Raw genomic sequence first — 22,165 nt, 5'->3', positions numbered from 1 at the left:
AACTGTATCAGATTTGCCCACAGGACACGTTAACAATTACATTTTCATATTCTTATTTAGGTTGAGCCAGTAGATCTCATGCAGATCTATGGAATGAGCTAAGAAATTAGCACTGAATGCATGACTGTGCAGAATTAACATTTTGGCAATTATTCATCTGACTTAAACCATGTAGAAAATGCCAGTGGTCTCAAGGTTAAAGTGTTCATGTTTAACTTACTACATATGAAAAATTTGGTAACTTGAACCTATGACTTATGAATAGATTAAAAAAAAAAAGTTTTAGGACTAGATTGTGCCATCCTTTATTCATGATGAATAGTACCTTAATACAGTGGTTCTCAACCAGGGTTACACATACCCCTGGGGGTCCACAGATCTTCCAGGGGGTACATTAATTCATCTAGATATCTGCCCAGTTTTACGACAAGCTACATAAAAAGCACTAACTCAGTACAAACTAAAATTTCATGCTGACAATTACTTATTTAAACTGCTCTATATACTTACACACTGAAATATAAGTATAATATTTATATTCCAATTGATTTATAATATATGGTAAAAATGAGAAAGGAAGCAATTTTTCAACAGTATGCTGTGCCACTTTAGTATTTTTATGCCTGATTTTGTAAGCAAGTAGTTTTTAAGAAAGGTGAAACTTGGGGGGTACTCAAGACACAAGCAGACTCCTGAAAGGGGTACAGTAGTCTGGAAAGGTTGAGAGCCACTGCCTTAATACACAACAAAAAAGGGGGTGGGGATTCCTTCCATAGTAAGGTACTACATAACAAGTGAGTGTTACACAACCTGGCCCTTAATTCTTAAATACAGAATGATATTAGCTGTTTCTTCATTGTTGATGGTACACCTGGAGAGTTTTTTGCTCAGCTGTACTACATAAGGGATTTAAGATTAATGCTGGAATGGAATATTGGATTTTTTTTTCTGACATTGCCTTCATATTTGGCTCCATGAGGGAATGGCAAGTGGTTATGCTTTGTTGTGTATATTGTTACATTTATGTTTGTTACAAGAGGACTGAATACCAAGAACATTTCAGGGTGGTAGGTATATGAAGCTAATGTCCAATTCTTGTGTTTGAGAACATTTTGTTAACTATTTTAATGAAAAATTCTACTTCAAAAGCCATTTCCACCATATTCATGCCATAAGGAACCAGGATTTTTTTTTAAATGACAGTATAAACAGAGTATTTAATTTTTAAATGTTTTAATGTTCATTCCCAGATATTTTAAGATATTCACCACGTGGAAATCATTTCTTAAGACAGGTCTTCTGAACATTTACCATGAACAATTATTTTCTTAGCTACAAGACTGACAAAAAAACTGAATGGCTTGTCACCGCAATCCTGATTTTTCTCAACGTAACGGATTGCTCACAAGTAACTTGGACATCATATTTTTTGTCCATATGAATCAGAATAAATTAAGTGGGAAGAGTACGCTACAAGCACTGCTGTAGAGAACCAAACTTTTCATGAGTCGGAGAGTTTCCAAGATGGGAGGGATATATCCCAAAACACAGTTCTGGGAAGTGATTTAAGGCGATATCCATTACTTGCCTAGGGAGGTTGTGAAATCTCCATCATTGGAGATTTTTAAGAGCAGGTTAGACGAACACCGACAAATCACGGCCAATGTAAACAAATTGCAGACGGTCAATGTAAACAAAACTGTCTCATGGCCCGCCACTGGATTACCCTGACAGGCCACGCAGTGGCCGCAGGTTGCCCACCACTGGTCTAGATAACATAGTCCTGCCATGAGTGCAGGGGACTAGACAACCTCTCAAGGTCCCTTCCAGTCCTATGATTATATTAATCTTCCAATCTACTTCTACTCAGAAGGATTGTATTCTGGGAATGCCCAACACATGTGAGCCAGAGTGGCTCCAGAAGGCCGACATCTCCAGCAGCAGCAGGCTGATGCACTGTAACCTATGTCCAGACCAGTGAGAACAAAATATAACTTTCTGCTGGATCAGCCTTATTCATAGATCTGTAGTAGAGCTTTTATGATTTACAAGGCACTCCCCCATTGGCTAAGATTGAGAGATGTACACAAATCTTTGTTCCAAGCCTGGCACAGGCAGTCTAAATTAGAGAGGGGCTTTTGGGGTCAGGAAGTTGTAACAAGCTACAGCTAGTTGTGTGAACCTACAGAGGTCTCTCCACATCAACAACAATTCTGGAGTCTCTGGTGTTCCCACCACATCATCTCTTGAAGGACATATTTGGTCCTGCTTAAGGAAAGAGTCATCCTTGTACAAGTCATTCAAGTATTCAGGTCTGAACACTTAGCGTAACTAAGGCTTTGTCTGGTGTCCCTGCTCACATACACACATGCTAGCTTTCATCAAGCAAGCATAAGTAAAAATAGCCATAGTAGCAATAACAGAGAGATGGCTGAGGCATGTCAAGCACTTACCAGTTTCAGACACATACTCAGCACGGCTCAGCTGTGCTTCCGCTGCTACTACCAGTGCTTCTCTGGCTGGACAAACATTTATACTCACGCTAGCTTGACAAGAGCTAGTACGAGTATATTTACATGAGCAGGGGAATCATATTCCAAGCTTGCAGTGTAGACATAGCCTAACAGAACTGAATATGGTTTTCTAACCAAAACAGCATCCATTTTGAGAGCTTGGGTAAAATCACTTGTAGAAAAACTGTGTGTATTCTACTACTCTGGGGACTGAAAGTACATATCAACTATTAAAAGCACAACATTTCCGTTTTGAATTAATCAGTGTACCATTTTAATTATGTCTTGATAGCTTTGGAACAAATGCCAACAAAAAGTGAAAACATCCACTTTATAACTAACATGTACAGTATTGTTTAAAGCTTGTGGTGTTGCTTAGTCAGCTAATGAAGAATTAGTGAACTTTAGAAAGCTTACTTTAATTATTTAATTATCAATTAGACTTGCAACTAGAAAAGACGGTTACTCACCGTAGTAACTGTTGTTCTTCGAGATGTGTTGCTCCTATCCATTCCAGTTAGGTGTGCGCGCCACGCGTGCACGGCTCTTCAGAACATTTTTACCCTAGCAACTCCGGCGGGCCGGCTGGCGCCCCCTGGAGTGGCGCCGATATGGCGCCTGTTATATTCCCCAGCCGGCCCGTCCGCTCCTCAGTTCCTTCTTGCCGGCTACTCCGACAGTGGGGAAAGAGGGCGGGTCTGGAATGGATAGGAGCAACACATCTCGAACAACAGTTACTACGGTGAGTAACCGTCTTTTCTTCTTCGAGTGATTGCTCCTATGCATTTCAGTTAGGTGATTCCCAAGCCTTACCTAGGCGGTGGGGTCGGAGTGAGACGTGGCAGAGTGTAAGACTGCGGAGCCGAAGGCTGCATCGTCTCTTGATTGCTGCACCAACGCGTAATGGGAGGCGAAGGTGTGGACAGAAGACCAGGTGGCCGCTCTACAGATGTCCTGGATGGGGACATAGGCCAGAAAGGCAGCCGACGAGGCTTGCGCCCCCGTGGAGTGAGCGGTGAGGCGGCACGCGAGCAAGCTCGTAGCATGTGCGGATACATGCCGTCACCCAGGAGGAAATCCTTTGTGAGGAGACCGGCTCGCCCTTCATGCGGTCGGCGACTGCGATAAACAGCTGGGTCGAACGTCGGAAGGGTTTCGTCCGCTCTATGTAAAAGGCAAGCGCCCTGCGGACGTCCAGGGTGTGCAGCTGTTGCTCACGAAGTGAGGCGTGCGGCTTCGGGAAGAAAACCGGGAGGAAAATGTCCTGGTTGAGGTGGAAGGCCGACACCACCTTAGGGAGGAAGGCCGGATGTGGTCGAAGCTGCACCTTGTCTCCATGGAAGACGGTGTATGGTGGACCAACCGTTAGAGCCCGGAGCTCAGAGACTCGTCTCGCTGATGTAATTGCGATGAGGAAGGCTGTCTTCCAGGAGCGGTAGAGCAGAGAGCACGTGGCCAGAGGCTCGAAGGGCGGACCCATAAGCTTGGCCAGGACAAGGTTCAAATCCCAGGCCGGGGCAGGACGCCGCACCGGCGGGTACAAGCGGTCCAGGCCTTTAAGGAAGCGGGAAACCATCTGGTTGGAGAAGATGGACCGACCTTCCACAGATGGACGAAAGGCGGACACTGCTGCCAGGTGTACCCTCAGGGAGGAGACCGCAAGACCTTGCTCCTTAAGGTACCAGAGGTAGTCCAGGATGGTAGGGACAGGGACTACGAATGGATTGAGTCCTCGTTGGTCACACCAGAGCGCGAATCGCTTCCATTTTGCAAGGGAGGTGGAGCGAGTGGAAGGCTTTCTGCTCTCTAGCAGGACGTGCTGTACTGCCACCGAACAGCCCCGCTCTGCGTGGGTCAACCACGCAGGTACCAGGCTGTAAGATGGAGGGACTGCAGGTTCGGATGGCGGAGTCTGCCGAAGTCCTGTGTGATGAGGTCCGGCCATAACGGAAGGGGGATGGGATCCCGAACGGAGAGCTCGAGGAGCAGGGTGTACCAATGCTGCCTCGGCCAGGCCGGAGCGACGAGTATGATGCGGGCCCTGTCCCTCCGAAGCTTCTGTAGCACTCGGTGTATGAGCGGGAACAGAGGGAAGGCGTAGAGGAGGTGATCCTTCCAGGAATAAAGGAAGGCGTCCGACAGGGAGCCCGGCGAGCGACCCTGGTACGAGCAGAACAGGTGGCACTTCTATTCACCTCCAAGGCGAACAGGTCTATCCGGGGAAACCCCCACCTCCGGAAGATTGTGTGCACGACATCGGGACGGAGAGACCACTCATGGGAGAGGAACGACCTGCTGAGATGGTCGGCCAGCGTGTTCTGCACTCCCGGAAGAAAGGACACTTCCAGGTGAATCGAGTGGGTCACGCAGAAGTCCCACAGGAGCATCGCTTCCTTGCAGCTAGGGTTGTGGAGGACAGAGAGCACTCCACAGTTCCAACTGGCCGTCACGGGCGGTAAGAAGGAACTGAGGAGCGGACGGGCCGGCTGGGGAATATAACAGGCGCCATAGCGGCGCCACTCCAGGGGGCGCCAGCCGGCCCGCCGGAGTTGCTAGGGTAAAAATGTTCTGAAGAGCCATGCACGCGCGGCGCGCACACCTAACTGGAATGCATAGGAGCAATCACTCGAAGAAGAAACTCTAATTTCTGATCTACAAACTTGATCTAAAAACTTCCCTTGTGCTTTCAGTAGTATATTCTGACCATGTGTGGTTGCACTTCCCTTCCTCCATTTGTTAACTCTACCTCCCGGTGACCATCTGGTGATAAGTGTATAGTGGTCACCATGAAAAAGCTAGTGTACTTGGAGAGTGGTAGCAATGATACCACATTTTCACCCCTAAACTCACTCTAGAAAGTAAGTGATAACTATCTGGCATTTGGTTGCAAATGCCGACTTTAATATCTGCTACTGTACATTGACTGACTTCACAATTAGAACTCCTAAGAGGACCACATCTCCTAAAAAGTCAATTCCCTCACTTGAAAAATTTTGTATTTTAAATTAACCACCACCCATCCTCTTAAAAAAAATATTACAATCAGAGTACTATAAATAGAAAATATTAGTAATTTAAATTTTAATGTAATCCTCTCTGTGATGATTTAGTTTGTTCCAGGACAGCTTCCTTATGTGCCATAAGCCAAACACCCAAAGTACCTTATTGATACACAATTTAGCTCTTCCTCCATTAGTCTGGCTAATTGACTTGCATGATTTTCTAACTTCTGACTGTTATGACAATCATTCATGCTGTTAATAGTACTGTAGCCTGGGTAAAAAAGAGTAAACTGTGAAGTTTAAGTTTTTTAAATGAATTATTCTAATGTGAAACACAGGTAGTTGTCCCAACTCTATCTAGGCTCGCAACAATTGATACATAGCCAGCTTCAGATAATGACTAGTATTTCATTTAAAAAAAAAAACAAAAAAAAACTTCCACCTTAAAGAAGTCAGATTTTTTACCTAAATCATTGAATACAAGGTCAGTGATGTACATTTTGTCACAGCTGATTGCATTGCCTGTGCTAACAGCTGTTCTGATAAAATCACTGGGCCCAATTCTACACCAACTGAAGCGAATTATATGAGCTGAGGGAGGTAATTGTCAGAATCATACTGCAAATTCCCCATTAATAATACATTCAGTAAAGATGATGATTTAATGAGTGTCTTTATTATGTGCCACTCTGCAAAAATATAAAACTGTTTTAATAAAAAATATAATACTTGGGTAGCACCTTTGATATTAGAGGACCTCTGTGCGCTCTCCAAACTCTAATTAAGACTCACAACAGCTCTGTAAGGTGTCTCCATTTTATAGACTGAGATATAGATGTGAATGCATAGCCCAGGCTCACAAGGTAAATCAGTAGCAGAGCTGAGAATAGAAACCAGGTCTCTTGGACACCTAATGTTTTAATCATTTGACTATCCTCCCTCATTGTTATGCTACTAATCTTTCATGTGTGCTGTGTTCTAAGCAGCCTTTTCTGCTGTTCTCAAAAAAGCGTTTTTAATTTGTTGTTTTGGTGATTTTTTTTCCTTGCTGACAGAAAATTAGATGCACCAACAGATTAGATTAGTAAAATAAGGGATCTTTTGATCATATTTCTTTAATTAACCTTGTGGGAGGAGGGATATGCATTGTTTATGAAAATGTGCCCTTCCTGTGAACTGAATTTTAATAATTTTTACATCTGCCTTGTTCATTTCAATTTAGTACGAGTACCACTTCTTTTTATAATGCACTTTAACTGTGAGTACTCAACAATACCTCAGATAACTGCCACTGTTTGAACAATGTGCTGTGGGAAAAATATGACAAATTATTTTTAAACACATGTTCAAACTTTAGGTCACCGGGGTCCTATCCAACCATTCTCTAACATCAAAGACCATGTTACACACTGCAAGCAAAGTATAAATTTTACTTCAGATATCTTTCACTACTGCAATCTCCTCCTTTCTGTCATAGAAGACTCACTTTGGCACACCTTTTTTAATCCGCTCAAAATGCTGCTGAAAAATAATGTGACACTTTTCTGACTATGTCTAGCCCCTCTTTTCTTCCCCTCACTGGCTTCCCCTTCACTTTGTATCAAATTGAAGTTCCTTTTCTTAGCCTTCAAGGCCCCACTTAGCCTTGTTTCTGCCTCTATGTTATGTTTCTTATGTTCTTATGTATGTTCTCTATCTTCCCTTGTCTCCTTGTCTCCCTTCACTCTGCTTAACCAACATAACCAACTGAATCCTTCATATATATTTAAAAAAAAAAAGTGAGAGAAGTCATGGAGATATACCTATCTCACAGAACTAGAAGGGACCTTGAAAGGTCATCTAGTCCAGCATCCTGCCTTCACTAGCAGGACCAAGTACACCTCTACCCTGCTATAACACAGTCATAGGGAGCCAAAAATCCCTACTGCGTGATAGCTGAAACCCCATTATATTGGGGAAGGGGCGGCAGGGTTCTGGCAGTGATTTAAAGAGCCCTGGGCTCCAGCTGCTGCAGGGAGCCTGGGCCCTTTAAACCACTGGTGAGCCCCGCTGCCATGATGGCAGGGCTTCAGCAGGCTTTAAAGGACCCAGGGCTCCCCACAGCAGCTGGAGCCCCAGACCCTAAAGTGTCACCCAAGCCCTGCTGTTACTGCACTATACACAAACCCATGCTATATTGGGTCGTGTAATAGCAGGGTAAAGATGTCCTGATTTTTGCCCCAGATCCCTAAGTGGCCCCCTCAAGGATTGAACTCACAACACTGGGTTTAGCAGGCCAGTGCTCAAACCACTGAGCTATCCCTCCCCCTAATTGCCAAACCTTGTTCCATACAGCTTAGAACATCCTTCCAGACCTGGTCTGCCTTTCTCCTTTTGAGTCAGTCTTTAACACATTTCTTCCAAAAGACCTATATAAGCCTAACTGCCACCCTGCTACACCTAGAGAGAAATATTGGCTAATCAATCTGAGAACAGATAAGCAAAATGTTATAGCTAGAATAATTTCATATACCCAACCAAGAAACTTAACATCTCTCAAGCTATGTATGGTGGCAAACTATTTCTAGGGCTTTTAAGATACAGGATTTTATCTTTTGTGATTGGAACACCATCTTCCTCATCCATCCCAGGTATGGCATACAATATGGGAGAGACCCAACATGAACAACACCAGAGTAAATGATTTGTAGTTAAATAGTTTTCCACAACTCTGCACCCTTCCGCCATTCATGAATAAAATTTTTATGTAAATAACTTACAATAATGAAAGGGGCAGAACTGGTCTGTATGTGATGAAATGGAATCCAAAGTGAATGCCTATCACAATGAAGGGCAGAATAATCTACAAATTTATCCACTTAACTGCTCAAAGAAGGTGAATGGGTAAATGTGGGTCTGTTCAGGAACCATGTTCAGAAAAATAGATAGATAAGTTGCCCACTTCTTTGACAGGTTTTATTTTTAGATAGTAGGTACTCAGTATTTCTAAAAATTAGGGCTTTTTAAGATGTCTAAAATTGGGCAGAACAAAAAAATAATCAAGGTATCCAAAATTCACTAGTCTCTTTTGAAAAATATGGTCCATAGTTGGAATTTGCAAACTTGAAGAATGTCCTGTGTATCTGAGGCTATATTTTACTGCTTTCTCCAAAGAGCAACAGGATACAATTGCCACATTTGTCAGGTACACTTAAGCAGGACCTTATTCCCATAACTCTCCCACTCCATCAAAGTGGGCAACATAGCTTTTTATTTTGTTGCTTGAAGAAAAAAATAACATCCAAAATACAACTTTCCCACATTGTTTACTCTTGTATATTATTCTCTGGATTACTATATGATGCTGTAAGAAGCCATAGATTTTAATTGTGTTCTAATACATAAGAAAAAAAAATCACATTTTCTCAGCTCTATGCAGTTAAGTGCAATGAATAGCGTAGCATGGTGAGTGACAGCATAATTACTAGTCACCAAGGAAAGTATAGTACAGATATAATTTAATCCCCCTCATTCATGCTTTCCTGAGAACAAAGTGTTCTAAACATGTTAAAAAATTAAATATCAAAGAATAATAAGTGCTAGCAAGAGACCTAAAACCAGAGGGTCTGCACTATAGGTGACTGTAACTTGCCTGATTCTATTTAAAAAATTAGAATTGAGTTGTGGGGCACTTTTCGCATCAAAAATGGAAAGCTAGTCATTTTAAGTAACTCTTTTTGTGGGTCAACATTCTAATGCTCTGCCAGAATCAGACTGCCCTCATGAGCAACATCAGGTACATTTTAACAATAGACCTCCATAAAGTATTTGTGGGAAATGAGGGAAAGATCTGTATTTTGTATCACTGTTATATATACACTCAGTTTACCTCTTGGATATTATTCTGTATGACTCCATGGAGTTAAATCAAATGAGGTTGTTAGGGGAGAACAAAATGGAAAACAAAACAAGGACAGATAAAGACCCTTGGTATTTTCCCTGGAGATGCCTTAAGAGACTATGACTGACCTATTAATTGGATGCGCCTACCTGTCTGTCTCCAGCCAGGTTAACAAGCTGTCTTTTCAAGTCCAGAGCCTAAGATAAAAAGAACACTAAGGACTTGGCTACACTTGCAAGTTGCAAGCTGGTAGAGGCTTTCCAGCGCTGCAATTAGTAACCATCCACACCTGCAAGGCACATCCAGCGCTGCAACTCCCTGGCTGCAGCGCTGGCTGTACACCTGGTCAGGTTGGGGTGTAGCGATTGCAGCGCTGGTGATCCAGCGCTGCTCATCAAGTGTGGACACACACCAGTGCTTTTATTGGCCTCCAGGGAATAAGGAGATATCCCAGAATGCTTTTAACTAAATTACTCTCTTTGTTTTGTTATGCAGCCTCTCTTTGTTTTGTTGTGAACTCCGATTGGAGCTCCGTTGAACTGCTTATCTAAAAAAACAAACACTGATCACAGCAAACAGGAGCTATCTGTACCTGGCTGTGAACGATCAAATGAGAGGCAGGGAGTGAATGTTTGCTTGACAGAGAAACAGCGTTGGATGCAGGCTGTTTGCAATTAAGACTAAGGGTTCGCAAACATTTTGTGATGTTTCAATCCAGGAAGCTAACACAGTGTTGGCTCCAAAAATCCACTCTCTCTCTCTTCCCCGCTCCCTGTCACAGTACACCACCCTCCAACCCCCTCTTTTGAAAAGCACGTTGTTGCCACTTGAATGCTGGGATAGCTGCCCATAATGCAGCACTCCCAACAGCGCTGCAAATGTGGCCACACACCAGCGCTGGTAGCTGTGAGTGTGGCCACACACCAGCGCTGTTCCTGCACAGCTGCATGACCAGCGCTGTAACTCCCAGCGCTGCAACTTTCAAGTGTAGCCAAGCCCTAAGGCTATGGCTACACTACGCAGCTTTTAGCAACGTGGCTGTGCCGCTAAAAGTCATGCAGTGTAGCTGCTGTTTGTTGGCAGGAGAGAGCTCTCCTGCCAACAAAAAACTTCCACCCCCCACCAGTGCCAGCGGCTCTATCGGCAGGAAAGCACTCCTCCTGACAAAGCGCTGTTCACACCGGCACTTTTCGATGGTAAAACTTTTGTCGTTCGGGAGGGGGGTTTAACACTCCTGAATAAAAAAAAGTATTGCTGATGAAGTGCCAGTGTAGACATACCCTTAGATGTTAAAAACCCTTCCCTAGAGACAGGGGCGGCTCTAGAAAGTAGGCTGCCCGAAGCAGCGTGGAGCGCTGCGCCGCCCTTCCCCGGTCCCGTGGCGGGTCCCCTCTTCCCGCGGCTCCGGTTGAGCTCCTGCCGGGACGAGCGGACCTGCCGCAGTCATGCCTGCGGGAGCTCAACCGGAGCCGCGGGAAGACGGGACCCGCCGCAGTCATGCCTGCGGCAGGTCCGCTCGTCCCGGGCTCCGGTGGACCTGCCGCAGGCATGCCGGCGGGAGCTCAACCGGAGCCAAATGCCGCCCCCCCGGGAAACGGCCGCCCCAAGCGCCTGCTTGGCGCGCTGGTGTCTAGAGCCGCCCCTGCCTAGAGAAGGGGTGTGAGTAGGCAATCGCTGCTCTGAGAGAGGGAAAGAAACCACAGGAGAGCTCTCTGTTTCTCCCAGCCCAGAGATAAAAGGTAGCTGGACTAAGTGGTGCTTAACAAAATTTACCAGGAAAGGATTAAGTTCAGGTGAGACCAGAGGCATATACACTGTTATTTTAACTCTTTTCTCTGCTTCTTATGAACATTTGTTTTGAAGTAGAAAGATTATAGTATTTGTTAAATTGGATAGGCCTTTCCCATAAAAGTATTATCAGAAGTGCAATAGTACATTTTTTAAAAGTTAGTCTTTGACATGACCAAAAAAAACACTGAGTGGAAAACACAAGGTATTTCAAGCTTCAGGCAGAGGAGTAAAAACATATCAAAAAATTATCTGACAGCACAGTAGTATTAAACATCTAGACTGAGACAGAGAAATAGCATGCCAGCTCTGGGCTCTTCTGGGGGAATTCTTACTGTAACTCCAGTTTTCATTTGTATTGCTCTCTTTAACAGAACCTCTCTTTAAAATATTTTTTAAAATAAATTGAACTTTTTGTAAAATTTTCCACTCAACATTTAAGGGATATGTATTTCAATAAAAAAGGATTATGGATGATCCTCAGCAAACTGGGTTGCCCACCAAAACTGGTAAAGATCATTAGTTTATTTCACCAGAGGATGCAAACTCCTGAGTGGAGCGCAGGAGCTGGTCCAAGAGGTAACTATAGCAGGACCGCTTGGAAATAGTGACCATAATACAATAGCATTCAACATCCCTGTGGTGGGAAGAACATCTCAACTGCCCAACACTGTGGCCTTTAATTTCAAAAGGGGGAACTATACAAAAATGAGGGGGTTGTTAGACAAAAGTTAAAAGGTACAGTGACTAAAGTGAAATCCCTGCAAGTTGCATGGGCCCTTTTTAAAGACACCATAATAGAGGCCCAACTTCAATGTATACCCCAAATTAAGAAAAACAGTAAAAGAACTAAAAAAGAGCCACCGTGGCTTAACAACCATGTAAAAGAAGCAGTGAGAGATAAAAAGACTTCCTTTAAAAAGTGGAAGTCAAATCCTAGTGAGGCAAATAGAAAGGAGCACAAACACTGCCAACTTAAGTGCAAGAGTGTAATAAGAAAAGCCAAAGAGGAGTTTGAAGAACGGCTAGCCAAAAACTCCAAAAGGTAATAACAAAATGTTTTTTAAGTACATCAGAAGCAGGAAGCCTGCTAAACAACCAGTGGGGCCCCTTGACGATGAAAATACAAAAGGAGCGCTTAAAGATGATAAAGTCATTGTGGAGAAACTAAATGGATTCTTTGCTTCAGTCTTCACGGCTGAGGATGTTAGGGAGATTCCCAAACCTGAGCTGGCTTTTGTAGGTGACAAATCTGAGGAACTGTCACAGATTGAAGTATCACTAGAGGAGGTTTTGAAATTAATTGATAAACTCAACATTAACAAGTCACCGGGACCAGATGGCATTCACCCAAGAGTTCTGAAAGAACTCAAATGTGAAGTTGCGGAACTATTAACTAAGGTTTGTAACCTGTCCTTTAAATCGGCTTCGGTACCCAATGACTGGAAGTTAGCTAATGTAACGCCAATATTTAAAAAGGGCTCTAGGGGTGATCCCGGCAATTACAGACCGGTAAGTCTAACGTCGGTACCGGGCAAATTAGTTGAAACAATAGTAAAGAATAAAATTGTCAGACACATAGAAAAACAAACTCTTGAGCAATAGTCAACATGGTTTCTGTAAAGGGAAATCGTGTCTTACTAATCTATTAGAGTTCTCTGAAGGGGTCAACAAACATGTGGACAAGGGGGATCCGGTGGACATAGTGTACTTAGATTTCCAGAAAGCCTTTGACAAGGTCCCTCACCAAAGGCTCTTACGTAAATTAAGCTGTCATGGGATAAAAGGAAAGGTCCTTTCATGGATTGAGAACTGGTTAAAGGACAGGGAACAAAGGGTAGGAATTAATGGTAAATTTTCAGAATGGAGAGGTGTAACTAGTGGTGTCCCCCAAGGGTCAGTCCTAGGACCAATCCTATTCAATTTATTCATAAATGATCTGGAGAAAGGGGTAAACAGTGAGGTGGCTAAGTTTGCAGATGATACTAAACTACTCAAGATAGTTAAGACCAAAGCAGATTGTGAAGAACTTCAAAAAGATCTCACAAAACTAAGTGATTGGGCAACAAAATGGCAAATGAAATTTAATGTGGATAAATGTAAAGTAATGCACATTGGAAAAAATAACCCCAACTATACATACAACATGATGGGGGCTAATTTAGCTACAACGAGTCAGGAAAAAGATCTTGGCGTTATCATGGATAGTTCTCTGAAGATGTCCACGCAGTGTGCAGAGGCGGTCAAAAAAGCAAACAGGATGTTAGGAATCATTAAAAAGGGGATAGAGAATAAGACTGAGAATATATTATTGCCCTTATATAAATCCATGGTACGCCCACATCTCAAATACTGTGTCCAGATGTGGTCTCCTCACCTCAAAAAAGATATTCTAGCACTAGAAAAGGTTCAGAAAAGAGCAACTAAAATGATTAGGGGTTTAGAGAGGGTCCCATATGAGGAAAGATTAAAGAGGCTAGGACTCTTCAGTTTGGAAAAGAGAAGACTAAGGGGGGACATGATAGAGGTATATAAAATCATGAGTGATGTTGAGAAAGTGGATAAGGAAAAGTTATTTACTTATTCCCATAATACAAGAACTAGGGGTCACCAAATGAAATTAATAGGCAGCAGGTTTAAAACAAATAAAAGGAAGTTCTTCTTCACACAGCGCACAGTCAACTTGTGGAACTCCTTACCTGAGGAGGTTGTGAAGGCTAGGACTATAACAATGTTTAAAAGGGGACTGGATAAATTCATGGTGGCTAAGTCCATAAATGGCTATTAGCCAGGATGGGTAAGAATGGTGTCCCTAGCCTCTGTTGGTCAGAGGATGGAGATGGATGGCAGGAGAGAGATCACTTGATCATTGCCTGTTAGGTTCACTCCCTCAGGGGCACCTGGCATTGGCCACTGTCGGTAGACAGATACTGGGCTAGATGGACCTTTGGTCTGACCCGGTACGGCCTTTCTTATGTTCTTATGTACTTTTTAATGGAGATCTCACTGACTCCTTTCCCATTTCAAATGGAGTCAAACAAGGCTGTGTCCTTGCCCCTGTGCTGTTTAACCTCTTCTTCACTCAAGTTCTCAACCATGCTAAAAAATGATTCAACAGAGGTATATATATCAGATACAGACAACGGTTCAGTCTACAATCTTATAAGGCTTAAAGCAAAAACAAAAGTAACAGAACTGATAATAGGAGAAACACTCTTTGTGGATGATTGTGCCCTCCTAGCACACACAGGGGGAGATCTCCAGTGCATCATAGATCGCTTCACTGAAGCATCAAAATTGTTTGGTCTCACAATCAGCCTGGAGAAAACTGTGGTGTTGTATCAATCGTCTTCACCACTATGCCATATCTCCTAGCAGATCTATTAGTGGAATCCAACTAAAGCAAGTTGATAATTTGACCTATATCGGCAGCACCATCTCTAATGGTGGATCTCTTGACAAAGATCACAAACAGGATTCAGAAAGCTTCTCAGTCAATAGGAAAGCTATGCAGAAAAGCCCTGAAATCCCACAACATAACCTTCTTAACAAAAATAAAAAACTTTATAATGCTTTTGTGCTCACATCTCTCCTCTACAACTGAGAGACCTGGACACCATATACATGGCATATCAAACAGCTTCCATATGCAGTCTCTGCATGTGATTATGGGGATCCGCTCGCAAGACATTACCACCAACCTGGAGGTTCACCAAAAGTCAAATGCCACAAGCATCAAGGCCATGCTGATAAAAGCCCAACTATGCTGGGTTGGACACATCATTAGGATGCCCGAATATCAACTCCCCAGAAAAATTTTCTATGGAGAATTGGCACAAGGACATCATCAAGAACAGCGTCCACTTTGGTGCAATAAAATCAGATGATCTTGAGAAAGCAGCGTCAAATAGATCAGCATGGCAACACACAACACTCTGAGCTTTCCAAGCCTTTGGGAAAAAACAAAAACAGAAATAATCATTTCTATATCATACTATTGCTAAAGCTACCAAGATGCTCCACTATAGCAAGCCTCTGCCCATGTTAAACTCCCAGTTTAGATTGAGTCTTTCATAACTGCAACAAACCTCCACCAGGCTTCTCAAATGACCTCCTCCTTTGAATTCTGGATCAGGCCTCTTTCTAAGCCAAGCATCCAGGAGTATATCAGCTGAAGCAAGTATCTGATTAAGCCAAGTCTGCAATTTAGACGGCCTTTCATGTCTGAAACAGATCTTTCTACATGAAATCCTTCAAAGCTGGAGCAGGCCTCTGTCTAAGTTCCCAGCAATGCTGTAACCAGGGGCGGCTCCAGGCCCCAGCACGCCAAGCACGTGCTTGGGGCGGCAAGCCACGGGGGGCGCTCTGCCGGTCACCGGGAGGGCGGCAGGTGGCTCCAGTGGACCTCCCGCAGGTGTCCCTGCAGAGGGTCTGCTGGTCCCGCGGCTTCGGTGGAGCATCCACAGGCACGCCTGCGGGAGGTCCACCGGAGCCGCAGGACCGGCGACTGGCAGAGCGCCCCCCGTGGCGTGCCGCCGTGCTTGGGGCGGTGAAATGGCTAGAGCCGCCCCTAGCTGTAACGAGGCAGTTCAGGGCTGGGGGTGAGCAACCCCCTACTGTTGGGTTTTTTTCATGTTTCTACCCACACAGCTTCAGGCCCTGGGAAGCTGCCCTGCCATGGTTATGGCCCTGATTCCCAGGCTTAACTGGCTCTTTCAAAGCTAAAGCAAACTTTATAGCTTGTTACTATAGACCCCCCCACTACTTAATTGTTTTAAAGCACTTTGGTCTCTGTCAGCATGAGTGTGTTATAAATGTGAGTACTTATTATTGCTGTTATGCTATAACAAATCTCCAAGAATTGAACTAGGAATCCAACCAGAATCTATTATTAGCTTCACTATTTTATCCACTTATTGATGGACCAGTTAACCTTCAGCCCTACTTCAGGATTGAAAAGGCCTCAGTTGTAGTCAGTGGCTCCAAGAGTTATTCATCTTCTAATACATGCCACGTATTATCAGGAACAGTAGGTGATAATAGTAATTCAAATGATCTTAGAAAAATTAAGTGGGGCATAGCCCTTGTACTTTACTCAGTGAAATGTGCAATTCAACTAGTAAAAGTATGCAAAATTTCTTCCACATGATGAATATGACTTGTATCATGCGGGGATGATTTGTTTACTTTTCTTGTTTGCTGTCATCAGAGAGGGTTTTACACACCTACTCCTATATAACCAACACCAACTTTTCCCTGATCAAGTAGATAATTACTTTTCTGACTGACACAATTAGGATACCTCACTAGGTAGGCAACTCAAATATTTTCAGGATTTACGTTCCTTTTCTTGGGCAAAATAACTTTACTCACAGAAATCTGTAATAATATAAATGTATTACTAAATACAAATTACTTGCTCCTTATCAAAGATAGTGGTATGTAACACAAGATCTTTGAAAATAGCGTGTTTGACACGAGCACAGGACTTAAATCATCCCCTACTTCACAAGACACTTAGAGATGGGGAAAGGTTACATTTAATGATTTGATTGAAGAGGCACAAAACCTGATGCATTGCTAACCACTTAAGAAATGAGCTAATGGCCACGGATTTATACTAGTAAACTATTTGTGTTATTAAATGTGTGGTAAGTGTGTCCAAAACCTTGGGTGGATGTCCTATTATGTGGAGTCTTTAAAATCAAAATCTAAATAAATGGAAGGGAGAAGGTGAAGGCTTTCTAACTTTGAAGACCCTGATGCTAAGGGGAGCAAAGTCCTGATCCAAACCCATGGTTCTCAGATCATCTTTAAGTATGACAATCCCTCTGCATACCCTGGTCTGTGATCTTTCACTTGGCAACATATCCTTGCCCCACTTCTGAAGTGGGATAAAAATCAATGGTTCAAAAGTAAATGCTGTTCACCAGAAACCCAGGGTCAAGTTCAGACAGAAGCATGCAGAATCAGTTATCACAATGCTGGGCATGGTATAGGAGTCTTAATATTAGATATAGCTGCTGCTCCAACCTCAAGCCAGCCACTCCCCCTGAAATCCTGTGGAACCCCAAAAGTTTTGGCTATGTGGAGGAGCTACTGGTGGATTAGAGACAGTAAGTAGCTCTGTACCCTTTCTTCTAAAATTTTCAGACCTTTCCATAACTTGGCAGTGAAGGGGAGAGGAGGGCTACAATATTTATCTTGATCTATCACATCAGAAAAAGAAAACAGAAGATTAGAGCAGTGATTCTCAACCTTTCCAGACTACTATACCCTTTTCAGGAGTCTGATTTATCTTGCATACCCCAAGTTTCACCTCACTTAAAAACTACTTGTTTACAAAATCAGACATAACAATACAAAAAAGTGTCATAGCACACTTACTGAAACATTTTTTACTTTCTTATTTTGTCGATACAACATTTTAGTTTCTACTGACTTTACTAGTGCTTTTATGTAGCCTGTTGTAAAACCAGGCAAATATCTAGACAAGTTGATATACCCCCTGGAAGACCCCTGGGTACCCCTAAGAGTACTCATATCCCTGGTTCAGAACCACTGGATTAGAGCAAGAAAGTTCAGTAGAAAATAATGAAGACCTAGAACCACTCACTACAGTGGCTTATGCACAGATGGCCCAGACCTTTCAGGCAGGATTGTACACGGGTGGTGAGCCTGAGCAGTCCACCCATGCTATCGCTGTCACACTGCTACTTTTAGGCATTTGCCCAAGCAGAGCTAGCAGGGCCGGCTCCAGCTTTTTTGCTGCCCTAAGCAGCGAAGAAAAAAAGAAAAACCCAATTGAGTTGCCGCCGAAGAGGAAGAGACGGAGTGAAGGACCTGCCGCCGAAGTGCCACTCCAATAACAGACGGAGTGCCGCCCCAGGCACCTGCTTCCTTCGCTGGTGCCTGGAGCCGGCCCTGAGAGCTAGTGTGTATACATCTGCCCAAACTGAGAATGACACCTCCCAGTTGTTGTGTAGATATACAATGATTAAAGAATCTTCCCCTTACTTTTAATTCCAACCTTATTAATTAAAACAATGCCTGAGACTTATGGCTATTTAGAGTGACTGCTCTGATCAAACTAATAAAATACAGGGATTTAGGCCCCCTAGTCAGGAATGTGCTTAACTCTCATTGTCTGAATTGAATGCAAGGATGTGCATGAATGCATTCCTGAATAAATATGCTTTCCTGAAATGGGACTGATTTAAGCACATGCTTAAGTACTGTGTTGAATAAGGGCTGGCTTGAAAAGCCAGATGGCATGAAAAATCTAAAATATGTAGATCAGGATGGAAGAATTTGGAAAGTGCATGGCTAATTTAGCAAACCTAGCACAAAGTATTTTCCTTTAGCAATTAAACTTAATGAGCTATTGATACCAAATGGAAATCTTTAAAAAAAACAAACAACCCCAAACTATTATTTAGAAACCATTCTGCCTATAAAGTAAGTCGGTGATTTTGTTTTCTTCTTTAGTTTTTATTACCAAAGACATTTACAAGAAAACAGTATTTGATACTTAGAAGTTCTCTGTTCTTCCTGATTATTCTTCCACTGAAGTCACAGAACCCCTTTTTCCCCCACAGATAAAACTTCTAGTGGAGAAAAACAGGTACTTAAAAATACAAGTAACATCCTTCCATGGTGTCCGTTACATTGAATTGCAGCCTCATGGAAAGGGAACTGCTGCTTAGGTTAAAGAACCACAATAAACTGAGACCCTATCCCATAGGCCTTCAACTTTACCAGCTCCTGTGCTGTGTTGCCATTGATTCCTTAACTGCACCTTAGCACTGGTGTTCCCTTTTCAGGGAGTAGTGTTACTGTTGCCGGCTCAAAGAGCCCGAGGCGGAGCAACAGTGGTTCGTTGCCCGGTGTGCGTCGCACTAATTATCACACCAGGGTGGAGAAGCAAAACCAGGTTTATTTGAGCCCAAATAGGTGCCAGGGAGAAAAGCATTCTCAAATCCTGCGCACCCGCTCACAGGCGGGGTCCCAGCATTTATACCCCCTTGTTTGTGTAAGCCTTTTGTTCGGTTTTCCCCCTCACCCCTCCCTTCCCAGCAGCAGCTACATTAGGCATTACATTTCAGCGTGTTAGAAAAGGTTCTCATCCACAAGCTTATCTGTTGGCCTTGACAGAACAAACGCATACAGATTTTCCTTCCCCCTCTCCCCTCCTCCCCGCCGCTTCTGCTGTTTCAAACTCCTACATTTGCAAGCTGAGATTGCTGACAGTTACACATTTTGCTTGCAGTCTGTTAGCATCTTAGGCTGGTTAAAGTTCACAGCATGTAAGAACTTTGGTTCACTTCAGGCCCAAAGTCACAACTTTGGTTTACTCAGGCCTAGTGGCACCAACATTGTGATGGGGAATTTAATGCTGGTCTGAGTAACAAACAGCTGTAACAATTGGTATGGATTTTCCACTTTATAAGGGACATTCCTCTTAACAGCTGCTTCTCTTTTGTGGTCAACAATACTCATGGATCCCACAGGGTGCTCTACTCTATTGAGAGCAGAAAGTCACTGTATCTCACTTGTGGTGGAGAAGAGCAAAATCAGAAGACTGGAGGGTGGACAGCAACATCTTGCTACCCACTATGTTCAGTCATCTAACTACAACATCAATCTAGATATTGACTTGTAACATGTTTTAAAAAAACAACCCACCTGCCTCTCACACAGTCCTACCATGGGGTGGCAGTGGGAAGGCCCACTATCCCTTGTTTACAGTGTTAAAGTATTGTCATAGCTACTAATAGTGATGTCAACAAACAAAAGACTAGGCTGTGACTTCAGGTGAAGAAAAAAAAACAGCAGGAGCAGATTAACTCTTAAGAAACTAATACATTAGTTTAATGCAAATAGTAATTAAAAACAATGTGAAAAATATGAAGTTTGCACTTCATACAAGTATAATTGCCTCTAAATAGAATGGACCAATTTAATCTGTAGAGTAACTTCATTTAAACCAGTGGAGTTATATTGGGCTAAACCAGTGGTCCCCAACCTTCAGACGAAGGACCGTGGTTCTAGCCCAGGGCCCTGTGGATAGCAGCTGTCTACAATGTCTCCTGTATCAGCTGTGTGACAGCTACAACTCTTTGGGCTACTTCCACGGCCCCCTCCAGCACCTTCCTTATCCTCACTGCAGGATCTTCTTCTTGAAGCTTGATCATACTTGTACACCTCAGTCTTCCAGCAGCACACCTTCTCAATCCTTGTATACCCTCTACTAACTGATGAGAGGTCCTTTTTAAACCAGGTGTCCTGATTAGCCTGCCTGCCATAAATGATTCCAGTAAGTTCTTAATTGGCTCCAGGTGTCTTAATTAGCTTGCCTGTCTTAATTGGTTCTAGCAGGTTCCTGATTGCTCTAGGGCAGCCCCTACTCTGGTCACTCAAGGAACAGAAAACTATTTATCCAGGGTCCAGTATATTTGCCTTCGACCAGACTCCTGTTTCACCCACCCACTTCCTGGATAGCAACAGGACCAGACTCCTGTACCCCACTGGTCTGGGTCTGTCACATAATATTTACAATAACTTAACTAATACTTCCTCGGTGCTGCTATATTCCCTTATTTGATGTGTCACCCTTTCTTGGTTTTAATATAACAAACAACATACTATCATGTTTATATTTATTAAAATGTAGCTAAAAGGGAACAAAAATATGCAACATTAACTTCTAACAAATCCAACAATATTCCTAAAACTTCACTTTTCTGAACTGTTGAGGTAGTTTATTCTTTCTTTTTAAAAGACTCTTACCTCTGCTATCCTAAGCATACTAATTTAATGAGCAAGGCATACAAGGGCAGGAACCAGAACAAGTGGGTGTGTATAATAAGAGCTGCAGTAGCTACAGTGGGGAAAATGCTCCCAGCAGAAGCACTGATGAACCATCCAGAAGTGTACACCGCCCCCATGTCTTATACAATGCACACAATAACAGGTCTGAGAAGAGCAGTAACCTTTCTAAAGAGTGAGTGCTGTGTGCCTATGCTTTCCCCAGCCTGTTCAATAAAGAGCTGGTATTAACAATGGAAGGATAGGTGGGAGCTCATTAAAGAGCCGGCGCACAACAGCAAGCGTGTCCTTGGACAGTCTTAAACTTGGCTTTTCAGACGTCAAGAGTACAGAGAAATTAAGCTCTTCCCGGGCAACCTTGATCTGTGTGTTAGCACGCTGCGTTATTCACAACAATTCACGCAGTTCTGAGCCTTAGTCATAATATTGACCTGACCTCAGCACATGCAATTTAAAAGGTAACAGAGCACGATTCCTCGTCACGGCCTCCCTTAAAACTCACCCCGCGATACCTCGGCCGACACTTGACAACGGCGAGGCAGCTGCTGCGCTGTGGCTGCTGCTTTGTTTCCTGCACTGGTGGTTTCGCTGTTCCCCGGTCTCTCGCCTCCCACGCGTGTGCATTGTATTCACCCGGTGGCGTTTGCCACCTGCCGAGCCTGTAAACTCCTCGGGGCAGTGGCTGCCTAAAGAGTCCAGCGCATGGCGCCTCGATCCCCGGCCGATTGGCTCCCCCCGTAGAGAGAGACACCAGGGGAAAGAGCAGCCGCCAGCGGGGGCTGCTTCCAGCAGCTTTGCCTACACGAAGTTCACAGGTTACGTCTTTGCACTGGGCCGCCGGCGAGGCGCGAGGGGCCGTTCAGGGCGCGCAGGGAAGCCCGTAACTCCCCAGCAGCGCGCGGGCGCAGGGCTGGGCAGCCACTGCGTGGCGAGGGGAGAGGGCAGAACAGCTGCCAGCCGGTGGCTGAGGGGCAGACCGGGGCGAGACGGCCGTTGGGGGTGGGGCGGGAGTGGTGGCAGTTGAAATACGCGGCGGGGGGGGGGGCAATGACAGGTGGCCTTTGATAACGCTGAGGAGGGCGGGGGCAGGTTTCCGACAGCAGGTGGCTGTTTAAAGGGGGGAGGCAGAGAGATGAGAACCGGCCCTTTAACAT

The 22,165-nt window shown here is 43.9% G+C and overlaps 1 long non-coding RNA gene across 2 annotated transcripts in view; it reads right to left on the bottom strand.

Moving 5' to 3' along the window:
* LOC120408334 overlaps window positions 1-21,636 on the bottom strand; it is a 40,531-nt gene extending 18,895 nt beyond the window's left edge. Inside the window, exon 1 of one of the 2 annotated variants that reach the window (XR_005600621.1) lies at window positions 21,514-21,636. This is a non-coding gene — a long non-coding RNA (uncharacterized LOC120408334). Of the gene's footprint in view, window positions 1-19,868; window positions 19,916-21,513 lie in introns of those variants that run through there. The other variant, XR_005600620.1, reaches the window with a different exon arrangement.
* Window positions 21,637-22,165: the final 529 nt, after the last annotated feature.

Source organism: Mauremys reevesii, linkage group 6, assembly GCF_016161935.1.
Source record: "Mauremys reevesii isolate NIE-2019 linkage group 6, ASM1616193v1, whole genome shotgun sequence".
NCBI lineage: Eukaryota > Metazoa > Chordata > Testudines > Geoemydidae > Mauremys > Mauremys reevesii.
This window is presented reverse-complemented; position numbering and strand designations above follow the sequence as displayed.